The sequence below is a fragment of the Pleurodeles waltl genome, chromosome 7 (assembly GCF_031143425.1).
Source record: "Pleurodeles waltl isolate 20211129_DDA chromosome 7, aPleWal1.hap1.20221129, whole genome shotgun sequence".
Lineage (NCBI taxonomy): Eukaryota > Metazoa > Chordata > Amphibia > Caudata > Salamandridae > Pleurodeles > Pleurodeles waltl.
In genome coordinates this window covers 1,029,616,690-1,029,629,987 of record NC_090446.1, presented here as the reverse complement: position 1 = coordinate 1,029,629,987, position 13,298 = coordinate 1,029,616,690, and the positions used below count along the sequence as shown (strand labels likewise).

General features: G+C 41.9%; 1 protein-coding gene across 6 annotated transcripts in view; it reads left to right on the top strand.

The window, feature by feature from the left end:
- Positions 1 to 13,298, top strand: part of ARSG (arylsulfatase G) — a 1,341,775-nt gene that overhangs the window by 701,039 nt on the left and 627,438 nt on the right. For 5 of the 6 annotated variants that reach the window (XM_069199865.1, XM_069199861.1, XM_069199863.1 and 2 more), the window contains one exon: positions 9,833 to 10,016. The gene's annotated coding sequence lies outside the window, so the exon portion shown is untranslated. The remainder of the gene's footprint in view (positions 1 to 9,832; positions 10,017 to 13,298) is intronic. The other variant, XM_069199862.1, reaches the window with a different exon arrangement.

Below are 13,298 nucleotides of genomic sequence, written 5' to 3'. Positions count from 1 at the left end.
ACCACGCCTGGTTAAGAACTTCCAGTTTTTCAGATGATGTCCAACAGACCTTCATGGGCATGCCCTTTAATGGCTCATTCAGAGATAAGGCGGACTCTGCACTAGAGAGATTCAAGGACTCCTGGGCTACAGCTCGGTCCCTTGGACTTTCCACTGCCCCTCACCTCCAACAGTCTGCCTTTCGCGCCTTTCTTGGCCACAGAAGGTGCGCCCTGTCGCATCTCCTCCATAGCCACTGTGCCGCTCATGCTGTACAGCTCCTGCGCAGCCAGGGACGCGGAATCCCATGGGCTCGTGGGACAGGGAACCAGAGGTCTGCCCAGTCCACTCCGCCCCACCCCGGCTGCAGTCTCTAAACCTTCCTAGTCCTTCTCCCCACCTCAGACCAGTTGGTGGAAGGATAAGCCATCACCTGCTGCACTGGTAATCCATCATGACAGAGAGGTGGGCTTTGCAGATCGTCCGAAGGGGCTACTCCCTCCCTTTCAAGACTTCCCCTCTGGCCATGAAAAGTTCAAAATGCTCACCTTGGCTCAGGTTCTTTCTGCCTTGGACCCAGGAGACTGGATGGTGGCATTGGACTTGCAAGACGCTTATTTTCATTTCCCCGTCTAACCTACGATTTATGTGGTAGGTCATGCGGTGGTCTCTGCTCATCTGCGCAGGTCGGGAATTTCAGTCTTTCCCTACTTTGACAGCTGTCTGTTGAAGGCAGGCATGTCCCAGAATGTTGTTTCCCACCTTCAGACTACGGCGAACCTTCTGCATTCGCTGGGATTCACTATAAACATGCCGAAGTCACACCTGACTCCCTCTCAGACAGTCCCTTTCATCGGAGCAGTTCTGGACACAGCACATTTTTGGGCCTATTCTCCAGATGAGCAAGTCTGGGATATTCAGGCTATGATTCTGATGTTTCAGCCTCTATCCCGGGTTTCGGTAAGAATGATTCTGAGGCCTCCTGTATCCTATTTGTACCAGATGCCAGATGGCATATGCGGGCTCTGCAGTGGGACCTGAATTTCCAGTAGGCGCAGCACCAGGGGAATCTCATCGACATGATCAAGATCTCAGAGGGGACTGCAAAAGATCTGTAGTGGTGGCTTTCGAATCAGGAATGGGTCAAGGGCAGATCCCGCTCTCTTCTCCAACCAGATCTCACAGTTGTGACAGATGGGTCACTTCTGGGATGGGGCGACCACATGAGAGAGGCGGAGATCAGACCATCTGGTCTCCAGCATAGTCCGAGCTCCACATCAATATTTTGGAGCTCCGGGCGATTAGACTTGCAATGAGAGCATTCCTTCCCTCTCTCAAAGGGAAAGTGGTGCATGTGTTCACCGACAACACCACTGCCATGTGGTACTGCAACAAACAGGGCAGAGTGGGGTCATACATCCTTTGTCAAGAGGCTCTTCTCCTTTGGGCATGGCTGGAACATTAGGGCATTTCCCTGGTGGTTCAACATCTGGCGGGCTTTCTGAATGCCAGAGCAGACAAACTCAGTTGTTGATGCATAGTCAATCACGAATGGCGCCTCCATTTGGAGTTGTCGCAAAGTCTATTTATTTCAACAGTGGAGAGAGCCTTGGTTAGATCTGTTTGCCTCCGCAGAGAACATGGAATATTTGCAGTTTTGTGCATTGGAGTTTGCAAGGCGGTTGTCGCTCGGCGACGCCTTTCGTCTCAAGTGGAGCTCAGGCTTCCTGTACGCCTTCCTGACGATACCACTTCTGCTCAGAATTCTCAAGAAGATCAAGAACAACCGGGCCAAAGTCATTCTTTGTGGCTCCGAACTGGGCACAAAGAGTTTGGTATCCAGAGCTACTGAGCATGGAAGCAAATCCTCCAATCAGACTGCCCCTTCTGGAGAATCTTCTGTCGCAGCAGCCGGGGACAGTTCTTCACTCGAACCTGTCCAGTCTCTGCCTTCTTGTGTGGAGATTGATCGGTGGCAGTTGATGGCTTTTGACCTTCCACCCGAAGTCTGTGATGTTATCTTGGCAGCCAGGCGTCCCTCCACCAAAACGGTGTACGCCTATCGTTGTCACAAATTTGTGGCATGGTGTACAGACAAGTCCGTTGATCCCCTCTCTCCCCTCTTTCTGAGGTTCTCTTATTAATTCTTTCACTTTCCCGTCAAGGTTCTGCTTTGGGCACTCTTAAAGGCTACTTATCAGCTATATCGACTTTTCTTAGATTGACAGATCAACCTTTACTTTTCAAATCCCCTATTTAGGTAGATTTCCTAAAGGTCTAACCCACTTGTATTCTCCAACTCCATTTATCATGCCTCAGTGGGATCTCAATCTTGTCCTCACTTATTTGATGGGTGCTCCCTTTGAGCCATTACAAATTGTCCCTTGCGGCGCCCTACCCTTAAGACTGTCTTCCTGGTGGCTATTACTTCTTCTTGCAGAGTGAGTGACCTTCAGGCTCTGTCTTCCAAGCCTCCATTCTTGTCTGCACATCCTGACAAGCTAGTGTTACGCACAAGGGCCTCCTTTTCCTACCAAGGTTGTCACACCTTTTCATGTAGGCCAATCCATCACTTTGCCTACTTTTTACACACACCCTCATCCTTCACATGAGGACGAGAGACTCCACCGTCTAATCCAAAAATAGCATTGGCGTTCTATCTTAATCGCACTAAAGATTTTCGGGTGGATGATCGACTCTTTGCTGGGTATGTGGGTGTGAAGAAAGGGAAGGCGGTGCAGAAGCGTACCACCTCCTGATGGGTGCCTCTCTGCATCAAAATGTGCTACGCTTTGGTGAAGAAGCAACCTCAACAGTGTTTGCATGCTCATTCACAGAGCTAGCATGCGGGGTTCCTGTCCTGGGCTGCTGCCATGCAGAAATGTGGGCATCCTTATACATGTTTACTAAACATTACTGTGTGGACAGTCAGGTCCACAGACATGACCACATTGGTCGTTCGGTCCTGCAGGGCTTTTTAGTATGATTTTGGTTCGCAGCTCACCTCTGAAGATGGCATTGCTTGGGTATCTATTCTAATGTATAGAATCTGCAACTAGAATTCTCTATGAAATGAATAAGTTACTTACCTTCGGTAATGATTTATCTGGTAGAGACATATTCTAGTTGCAGATTCCTTACCGGCCCACCCATCCTCCCCACTTGCGAACTGATTTCTAGGGACAGGGATTCCCCTTTAAGGGCCTTAGCTCTGGTGCAACATTTCAGTGTTTTTCATGGCTCCGTGCTTTGGCATGGAAAGTCGTGTAAAGAAACTGACGTCACTGCCCAAAGGTGGTGCCTATATTTGACCCCAATGTCATCACGGCAACCATGACACCAACGTCAGACGTGGAGTTGACTGACGCCACCTGACAGTGCGCAAGGCTACTGCTCAAAGAAAAAAGCTCTAGATCCAGTCTGACTCCTGGGGAAATTCTAAGGTAAGGAATCTACAACTAGAATATGTCTCTACCAGATAAATTGTTACTGAAGGTAAGAAACTTGTTCACCGTGCATGCCTTTTTGCAGGTGTGTGTTGTGTGTGTGTGTGTCTATATACAAACACATACAGAGACACACACGTATATTCACTGAAAAAGAAACAAAGGTTTCAGGGATGTTACAGTTAGGCTCACATTTACGAAACCATAGAAATTCACCAGTTATAGTTAGAGTTACCCCGAGTAACCATAGCTCATGCCCTAAGGTAACTATTACTCAAAAATGTTCCATTGATATTATCAATGATGTTATCAAAGATGTCATGAGTGCTCTAATTTGTGGGGTAATTAGCAGTGCATGGCGAGGGCTCGAGTTGTAGTTACCTTAGGGCAAGAGTTATTGTAACCTTCAACGTGCACGGCGATGGATGGCCAACAGGCGTGGCCTCTGACCAGGCTCTGAGGTCAACCCCCTATAAGCACCTAGCCTTGAACCGTGCACACCCTTCACTCATGCGCAGGGGAGGTCACCCACAAGACCTGCCTGCAGCCAGACCCTGTGGCAAACACCGCCTAACCACCCAGAGCCATGCTGTTAATGCCCCTTTAGCCGTGCACGGCAGGAGTTGGCCGGTGCTTCTCTGGGTGTGAGAATAGGTATGAGAGGGTGTATCTGGGGGTGTGAGTGGCTGTCAGATTGTTTGTCTGAGTGTGCGAGTGCATTCATTAGTGTTTTAGTGGGTGTGTCAGTGTCTGTGCGGGTCTGTGAGTAGGTGCATGAGGGTGTCAGTGGGTGTGTCAGTGGGTGCATGAGTGTCTGAATGGGTCTGTGAGTGGGTGCATGAGTGTCTGAGTGGGTCTGTGAGTGAGTGTCTGAGTGGCTCTGTGAGCAGTTGTGTAAGTGTCTGAGTGGGAGAAATTGATTGAGAGAGAGACAGAGAGAGAAAGAAGGTGAGAGGGAAAGAGTTGGAGTTTTTAAAGCTTTAATATCTCATATATTTATAATGAGATATTTGTATTCGATTTAAAATAAAAGATGTAATTTTTTTTAAACTATAATAATTGTATTTTATTTTGTTTTTTTAAGTAAATGAGTCCAGCTGGACCCTAACCTCCACTTCACACGGAGTTCTGAGTTTGTGTTTATTTTTCTAAAAAACAATTAAGCCCTTTATGGGCTACCTGGAAACATGAGATAGCTCTCAAGGACTCCCCTGCAGTCCCTACATATTTTTTTTAATTGTATTATTTTAACTCCATCCGTAAAATGTTAATAAATGTTTTTTATCCCTGGGGGGTTCCTTTGGGACCCCACCACCAGAGCTAAGGGGGGAGGGTGTTTGTACCTGCCCCCCTCTCTTTATTTTGTACTTTTATATGGAGACTCGGCTTCAGATGAGTCCTAAGATGGCTGACAACACGTCAACGATCGGATCTCAGCATGAGATTGAAAGAGGTCACAAATCCTTTGCGTACCTAGATAAACAAATTTGGATTTTCTTTTATTTCTTTAAAACTACTTAACAAAATTACACCAAAACAAAAAAAACAGTCTTTCTGGACCAGGGCCTATTTCCCTGCCAAATTTGGTGTCATTCCGTCCAGTAGTTTTTGCGCTATCGCTGTTCAAAATCCTTATGGAAAAATGAATAGGGAAAACATGTTTTGGAACCCCCCCTTTTTTCTCAGCCCCCCTGATGGATCACCCTGAAATTTCCAGGCAGCAGCTGACGGGAGTGGCAAATTGTTTTGGAAAGTTTTGTGAAGATTTGTCAAGCGGCGCCAAAGATATAGGCAAGTAAATATAGAAACTAGGTCTTAACTATAACTACCTAGTGGTGATGCCACTATATATATATATATTCATATATATATATATATATATATATATATATATATATATATATATATAGTTCTCAGTGTTTTACCTAAGCCGTTGCTCCTCATGCAGTGGGTGCCTGCCGATCATGGTCGTGAAACATACAGCAACTCCTTCACTTTACCTTTTGTGTAATAAAACTCAGTTAGGACCTAGTTTCCATAGACAAATTTGTTTTGCCAGTAACTTTGACGCCCTTTGATAAAGCTTCACAAAATTCTCAAAACTAGTGTACAACTCTCTTCTGCTGCTGTCTGGAAAGTTCTGCGGTGATTTGTCAAGCAGGGGTTGAGGAAAAGGGGAGGGGGAATCCTAGAACATGTTTTTCACATGCAATTTTCAATAGGTATTTTAGACACAGCTACAGCCCGAACCGCTGGACAGAATTACACCAACGTTGGCAGAAAGCTAGATCTTGGTCCAGAAAGCATGCTTTTCGTACTTTGGTGTAAATCCATTCAGTAGTTTTGTAGATATTAAACCAAAAAAAGATATCTAGGGATGAGAATCCTCTGCAGATATGACAGATCTCATGCAGAGATCTGATTGGTTGTCTACACTTCAACCAGAAAGTGTTGCCAGCCATCTTGAGACTCAGACTTTTTCGAATCCCAAGAAAAAAGGCTTAAAAAAACAAAATGCGGCAGGGTAGGAATACCATGACCCCGTAGGCACGGTGGCCGCTGGGGCCCAAATTTTGTTTCTTTTTATTTTTGCAGAGAATTCGCAGAGGATATGTGAATCCATGCAAACTTAACAAAAAAAAACTCAAAACAAACAAGTGCAGTCTCCTGTGCTTGTTTATACAGTACCCCCTGGGTGGGCCAGTTCCCGGGTGCAAATGTTTATAACAATTTTTTTGCTTTCTCCTTGCTCATTCCGTTGTTTTTTGTGTGCCTTCTCTTTGCTTTCCCTCATTTTCACTGCGTTCTCCTTGTTTTGTTTATGCCATTTTTTGTGTGCCTTCTCGTGCACTTCCCTTGTTTTCACTGCTTTCTCCTTGCTTTTTCCCATGTTCAGTGTGTGCCTTCTAATACTTTTCCCTCCTTTCCACTACTTTCTCCTTGGTTTTCCCCCATTTTTTTGTATGCCTTCTCCTTGTTTTTCCATCGTTTTCACAGCTTTATTCTTGATCTTTCCTCTGTTTTTTTTAATGCCTTCTCCTTGCTTCTCCCCAGTTCTCACTGCTTTATCCTTGCTTTTCCCCTGTTTTTTTGTGTGCTTTCGCCTTGCTTTTCTCTCGTTTTCACTGCTTTCTCCCTGCTTTTTCCCCTGTCTTTTGTGTGCCTTCTCCATGCTTTTCCCTCGTTTTCACTGCCTTCTCCTTAGTTTTTCCCTCATTGTTGCTCCCGCATGCCACCTGTTATTTCTCACCTCCCACCTAGCCCGCCTGGCCTCGGGGGACCTACAATGGCCTTCACCCCACAGCCTCCTTTAAGGAGAAAATGGGTGCATTGGGTTCGACCAAGGTACCCACAATTTAAGGTGAGAACCCAGTTATGGGGTCCCCGAGGCTAAAATTGGCCCTGGGAAGGGACTTCACGTCCCCCATTTAAACTCTGGTCATGCCCAGGGGGATGGGGGTTCCTAGGGACATTATTAACCCAGGGAGGGGGGTTTGCAGGTTCCCCCCTTTACATTCTGGGCAGGTCATGGGGGATGGATACCCCTGGGCACAATTTGCCCAAGGAGGCGGGTGCATGTGCCCCCACCCATGTTGACAGCCTCTAAGGGATAACTATAACTCGTGCCCTAAGGTAACTATAACTCGCGCCCCCGCCACACACAGTTTTCTGCTAAATACTTTTACTGCAAATGTTACATTGATATTATCAATGGTGTCATCAAAGTTGTCCTGAGGGATGTAATATGTGGGTAATTAGCAGTGCTTCACACAAGGAAGATAACCTTGGACTAAGGAAATATCCCATTGCCACTTACTGGGACACCATTGTAGCTGAACTCCAGTATAAATCCCCAAATGACTTAGACAGCGGCCCACAGGGACACCTGGACAACACGCCTACCATCTTTATCCATTGGCCTTTTCCTTTTGTTGGGTGTGGATGTTCTGCACACATACACTCTCCTATTAAGCTTCAATTAAGTGCAACTCATGGCTGGGACATGTGTACTTATGCTGTCTGTGCTAGGTGTGGGAACTGGATGGGGTTCAAAGTTGTATGGTCTGTTACTGTTATATTAACACCATAAACATTAAAGTGTAACCAAAATGATCACTGTTTCACCCGTCATCACTCCACCTTTGTATATTCACAAGGATTAAAGTATTGATCTGCTATCATATATGAAGTGAAATATTTTTGAGACATGTTTCATAGTTTAAGCCTGGTCTTTGTTTTTTATTTTCCTCTTGCCGGCTCCTTTGAGGCCGTTTCCCACTTCTGCCCAACAATGCTGTTGATATATTTCATATGTCATGACATCCTTTATCGATTGTATGGCATTACACCTTTAAATATATGCTGTCTTATTCATTGTTTGCATTATCTTTGTATTGCAAAATAAAAAATTCAATAAAGATTCAAACGAAAAAAACCATAGGCACTCCTCATATTAAAAATGGTGAAAAAGAAAATGAAATTTACATGGGCAGGGCAGCAAGTGTTTATCTTGCAGGACATTGTGAAAGCCACAGCAGCAAAGAAGAAGACATTTCTCAATCTCAGATCAAAAATGAGAGGACAGCATCATATATAATGCAATCTGTCCTGGAAAAATGCAGTTTCATATCTTAATAGAACTAATATTTGAGGAGCCAGAAGAACTAGGTAACTTCTTAGATGGTTGGTCCGAGCAAAAAAATGGAAACTAGGTAATCACCTCATCAGAAAAACATAGACATCAAAGAATCACATAACAAATCAAAACAAACAAAGTACTTTAACCATGAATGATCAAAAACTGATTGAGAAAAGGACCTGAGCCAGAACCATCTCTCCCCGCAAGAAGTATGTTACCGTCTAACAAAAATACTTTAACACAGTTACACCATGTTTCAAATCACTCACATATCATGCTATGTTCACCGGAGGGGTCTGCGCTTTTGGGACAATACCCTACACTACATGCAATACAGTGCAAGAGGGAGAGACAAGGGCAAACAGTCACCAAATAACTTGAAACCTTTTAAAGGAGGGAAATAATAACAAGCATTTACAATGCAACGGGTCTCGCGTTTGCTCATGTTAGAGCTGATCGCGTTGTAAACTCCTAACCCGACTTTTCACCTATCGGGCAAAAGTGCATTTATGTACATAACCCGAAAAAGTGAAATTAACGATGTAAAGCGCTCGACTTCTGCCAAGCGAGATCGCGCTCGTAAATTAGAGAAAAAAAGTCCACGAGCCCGATGGAAAACAGCGAGCCTCGCATGTTTTCTGTACTTGGTCGCTGCGCTCGAGGAGGGCTAGCCACCGGAAAAGGAATGAATTATGCCTGCCTTCGACTAATGAAAGCAAGCAGATTTTATTAGGCAAGTCCACGAACCAATAAAAAACACTGACGTGAAGTTGACAGGGCACCGAGCCCTTTTCTAAATACAAAAGAGTCTCGCTGCAATACGCATGTGCGAGCGCATGCAACGCAGGCTCGACCCTAAAAAGCATAAACTGCATCTTCTGGATGTAAAAGGCTTAAATAACAAAATCATCCCCCTATACATTCTCCCGAAAAAATATATATACTTAACATGTCTTCAAGAAATTGTCATGACCAAGATAAGTTGGAAGAGGAATACAGAGATGGGCTCACAGGGTGTATTAAAAGGAAATGGAACCTCAGTGCAAAATTCTGTAACACACTCCCATTGCCAGAATTTGTTTTCAGTTATGCCTCATCAAAGATAATGGTAGGTTCAGACAAGGAGTCCACAAAGTAAAAATGAAACTAAAACAAAATGTTGCAGGACTTGCAAATCTGAACTTGCAAGATTTTGTGGTAGCAGCTATCTTGAATCTTCTGTATAAAAGAAGAAGGTGAAGTGAGTGAAATTACTTCCCAAATTTGAAGCTGTAGTCTTGGAAACACTGGTGTTTGTGGAGCCACACTTTGGTCTTCTTGTTGCCTTGGATGTGTGCTTCTCATGGCACTACTACAGGTCTTGGGAGTCTGGTAGGGAGGTGTACTTTCACTCATGTATCCTTTTTTTAAGAATTCAAATACGGAACGTTTTGCATATTTTGTGAACTTTACTGGGTTGTGAGTGCTGTTAACTCATCTCCTATGTTAATGTGACATTTCATATTTTTTCTCCAGAGAGTGTGAGAAGTAGGGTGAGTTCTCTGACATACGTGTATTATTCTCTCTATAGAGAATGTTAGAATAAAAAGTAATCATTGTGATTTTTTTTTTATAGTTCAACTTACAGGCTAGAAGACATTTAAGGACTGTTACTGAGAAAGATGTTTGTGTAAACCAGCTATGTTTGTTTTAAAGCGAAGTGATATTAAAATCTAGCTCAAGATAGCAGTCAAAAGAAAACTGAAAAAAGTTACATTTTCTTTTGTAGAGCAGAATATGGATCTCAAATTCTGTCTGATGCGGAGAAAACCTTGCACCAGCTATCTTTCTCTCATCCCATTCCCCTTTCTGTTTGGAAATTTCTGATTCACGTTGAATTTGTGTGGATCTGGAGTGGCTTTTGAGAGAGTTGGAGCACGCCTCTGTGTACTTCTACAGAACAAAGACTTCTGGTAAGTCCCTAGAGTTCATGACAGAAACAAAATGGCAAAAAATCCAACACATAGCATATATGGTTAGGATAAGTCATGTGTTGCAGTTTTGCTTCACTAGGCAGTAAAGAATAAACTGTTATATATTATCATATATATTAGATTCACCAGAAAGATGGGCAAGAGGCACAATACAATTAAAAAATTGGACATATGCCATCCTCTTTGGCACCCACAGATTTTGGGATGAAATACAATACTTAATCCGCAGTACCTCAAGAACAGCAAGTCTTACTCTAGGAGGAGATTGAAATACTTTTAGTATCTTGTCCTAGACAGGAAGTCAGACACAAGGTACACCCAGACAAATACCAGAAGAATGACCGAAGAAAAAGACATATTGGGCACATGCAGAATTGCCAACCCAGATCTGAAAAAATACACCTTATCCTCACACCCACACAACTCATTTCCCAGAATTTACAATATTCTCATCAGCAAAAAATTACCAAATGAGACAATCATAGTTTACATCAGACACACAGTTATTTCTATCACGAACCAATTCACCTTTTCAAATGATACAGGAACATCTCCACACTGGGTATTCAGTGCATTAATCTTGCATAATATAACATTTCAGCAGCATATCCAAACCTTAGACAAGTATGTACTTTAATTTCAATGAATCACCTGAGCTGTCCTTAGATACCGCATGAAACGCTTACAAATTCACCATTCGAGAAGAAATCATGAAATTCACTGCCAATGATAGAAAAAACACTACAGGAAAACAAAAAGATTGTAGGAGAAATTAAAAGCATGCAGATATATACATTCAAAACAAGAATCTGATAACACTTCTACATTTTATAATATTGAAAACTGAATAAAAGAAGAAAACACATTTGCTACGGATAGCATACTACTAACAATCAAAGTAAAATACCATATATTCAGTAGCCAAGATGGAAAACTACTTGCTACCTACTGTAAGACGAGAAATAGAAAAAATGAAAATAACATCCATTGACAGTGGACAGATCAGAACAAAAGACTAGGAAGTATTCACAACATTTCAGAAGGTCCCTAAGAAAATATAATCCAGAGAAATATACCCAACACCCACAAATCTTGCTGCATGTCTCGGGGACATCTCCTTTCAGACTTGCTCTAAACAAGACTTAATCTGACAAGAAGCAGGCATCTCAGAAGAAGAAATTAACTCAATCATTAGGAAACTCAAAAAGGCAAAGTACCAAGTCCCAGTGGTTTTACCCCCAGAATTCTACCAGCAGTTTAAAGAATAATTAACCCCTAATCTGCCAATTGTATACAACCACTTCATAAATAACCCCCATAAGGCGTGCGTTGAGAGGCTACACTATCAGTGTATTACCCAAAGAAGGTAAACACCTAGAGCATTCCAAAAACCTCATACTTCTATTATTAATAAATGCAAATGATAAGATTTTGGGTACTATCCGAGCATTCAAACCTTTTATTCCATTCCTTAATAAAAAACAAAACAAATGGGCATTATTAAAGGAAGATCCTCTGCTTTCACCACAAATTTTCCCACTAGTATGGCATGTACCGAAGAGGAGTGTAATGAAATACGGTGTAAAATTACACATGGTTCAGGAAAGGCTTTATACCTTGTAAAATGGATATACCTATTTGAAACACATAAATGCTATAACATACCCAAAGATTTTACAGTCAGTCAAAATCCTTTACAGCTAATGAAAATCAAATGTACTATTAGATACACTATCCAATGACTTGTGACTTGAGCGAGGCACAAGATGAGGTACCCTCTCTTTCTCCCCTTCTTCTTAGAATAGCTCTTAAACCCTACTAAGAAACTTAAGGAGAAACCCAAAAATAAGTGGGATATACATATGGAGCAACAAATACAAAGTTGCTACATTTGCAGTTGATATATTTCAAGAAAAATCTGCAGACACCAAAATATCAAACAATAATCTGAGCAAAGAAAAGTATGGCACCCGCCACTTGTTTGAGATATGCTTGCATTTTCTACTTATGTGCTTCCATTAGATTTAGTTGATTATGCACACTTGTTATTTATTAATGTGTACTTCATTGTAGTACTAGTTGCATGTGTTTAGTCATATAAAGTGTGTTTTATTATAGATTGGTAATTTACCAGTTGCTCATATATCATGTGGTAATGTGAATTATATGTATTATATTTTAGTAAGTGAGCAACATAATGCTTTTACAAATTATTGCATCTTACATCATTAATCATGAAGTCTAGCCTTTTCATAATAACAAGAAAAGGGTATTTAAGCATCTAGGAATAGAGGTACCTTCAGATTTTTTTTTGAGTTTTCACGCGAGCTGCATACTTAAAACATCTTAGCTGAAAGCCACGGGCTTGCTGAGCTGCCTTATCTATGCTTTTCACAGCTCTATCTACTCAAAGCACAGTAACTAATTACAAAAAAACTTTGTTTTCCAGGAGAAATGTGTGTGTTTAGGGGTCATCTGGCATAATATATGGACAATTAGCTGTGACGATAGATTTATTTAGGGGCTAGAAAGAGGGGTTTTAGTGTAGGCTAGTTTAATTATTTAATGCATGAATTTAATAAGTACCATCTAAAATGTTGCAATTCTTTTGAATAGACTGTTTAATCGCTTTTACTATTACAACCGTAATGTTTATTGTTCTAGTTACATCTATTCATATAGTCTGCACTATTATATGGCAATATATTTGAATAAAACATTTTTAAATAGTGTGGGATTTCTTGTGTTTATTTATCCATGTAGGTAAGAGGCGTTGGAACTCACTAACAAAAATAGTGCAGTAGTCTTACAGGACTGGCCATTGCCCTATATGTACAACTGTGCATTAATGTAAGGGCTGTCCCGGCAGAAATGCTCTTAGACTAGATATCAGCAGAATCACCAAACCCAAAAATCTAAAAAAAGAAAAATGCCGGTTTATGTAATTGAGTTCTTGTCATACAATGCAAGTATCAAAATATTCAAATCCATAATACAGGTACCTGTAGCATAGCCTCACAATTTCAAATAACAAGTTATTTCCTTTTTGCTTGATGCAGGCTTCAATGTTGATATTAGCAGCCAACATTTGTTTCAGTGGAAACCCTACTTCTTCAGGGCCATAAATCAAGAGATAGCTCATAAACAGTATTTCTCAAAAGTAACTGTGTAATGTAAGTTCTCTCAGTGTTTGATATTATCTCATGTTTTCTTACAATTGTGTCTATCCATCGATTGCATATATTATAACAATACAAGACT